Here is a 1,278-nt window from a genome sequence, read left to right as displayed (position 1 = left end):
ATACATCTGACGTAATTGACCAGGGAAATTTCCTACAGCGTTAACACCCTCAGTTTCTCCCTCCACTAGAGTAGGGCACGTATCAGTAGGGTGCCCCACTACTTGACAGATTCCACATGGCTGCACCTGTTGGCCCAAAGCTAGTTGTTGTACCACTGTAGTTAATTGAGCCAATTGTTGACCCAGCTGATTAGTATTAGAGGTGCTCACTTCATTAGCTGATTTGGGCGGTGGAACAGGATCTTGACGAATGCCAAACTGTTGTGAGTTAGCAGCCATGTTAGAAATCAAGCTCCTGGCTGCAGCAGGAGTCTTATCAACTAGTGCACCCCCACTGGCTGCATCAATCATACTCCTATCCAGTGATTGTAATCCTTCATAAAAGTACAGAATGAGGAGTTGTTCACTTATCTGATGATGAGGGCAGCTAGCACACAACCTCTTAAATCTCTCCCAATACTCATACAAAGACTCTCCTGTATACTGCCTTATACCACAGATCTCTTTCCTGATGCTTCCAACTTTAGATGCCGGAAAGTATCGTTCTAGGAACATAGTCTTCATACCATTCCAAGTTTCAACAGTACCAAGTGGAAGATAGTACAACCACTCTTTAGCTGCATCCTTTAGGGAGAAAGGAAAGGCTCGCAGCTTAATCTGTTCCTCAGTCACTGCAGCGGGTTTCATACTAGAACAGACAATATGAAACTCCTTCAAATGTTTATTCGGATCCTCACCAGGCAGCCCATGGAAAGAAGGCAATAAGTGGATGAGGCCCGATTTGAGTTCAAAGTTTACATCAAACGGTGGATATTGGATGCATAGTGGTTGATGGTCAAGATTTGGCGCTGCCAACTCTTTCAATGTCCTTTGCTGAGCCATTGTTCTATAAGATCGAACTGAATCGTCAGAATCAGATTCGTTGTCAGACGGTAATGGCACTTTAACAGGATTTTCTTGCGGAGCAAGACGTTGAAAGAGCGGATTATCGGTAATAATTCTTGAAGACCGAGAAGCTGACGATGACTCAAGATATTGTTTAAGCCGAGATAACCTTTCTTGAGTATCGTCTTCACCAGACATATACACTTGATAATTCCACAGTAAGAACTAATTAGTCACAAATAAATAAATTTGAATAATAAAGAGAATAACAATAGTCCCCGGCAACGGCGCCAAAAATTTGATGGCTGTCGTATACCACACAAATTTAACAATAATTTTTCTTACAATACTTTCAATTATTTCAGTATAATAGCAAGTACAGGTCGAACCCAC

The 1,278-nt window shown here is 42.0% G+C and overlaps 1 non-coding gene across 1 annotated transcript; it reads left to right on the top strand.

Annotated features, from left to right (window-relative positions):
• The first annotated feature begins 409 nt into the window (after positions 1-409).
• Positions 410-516, top strand: LOC133793232 (small nucleolar RNA R71). The gene has a single exon (XR_009874687.1). It is a non-coding gene; the product is annotated as a small nucleolar RNA R71 (small nucleolar RNA).
• The last annotated feature ends 762 nt before the right edge of the window (positions 517-1,278 follow it).

The sequence above is a fragment of the Humulus lupulus genome, chromosome 7 (assembly GCF_963169125.1).
Source record: "Humulus lupulus chromosome 7, drHumLupu1.1, whole genome shotgun sequence".
NCBI classification, from domain to species: domain Eukaryota; kingdom Viridiplantae; phylum Streptophyta; class Magnoliopsida; order Rosales; family Cannabaceae; genus Humulus; species Humulus lupulus.
The sequence above is the reverse complement of the archived record's forward strand: the minus strand, read 5'-3'. Positions and strand labels throughout refer to the sequence as shown.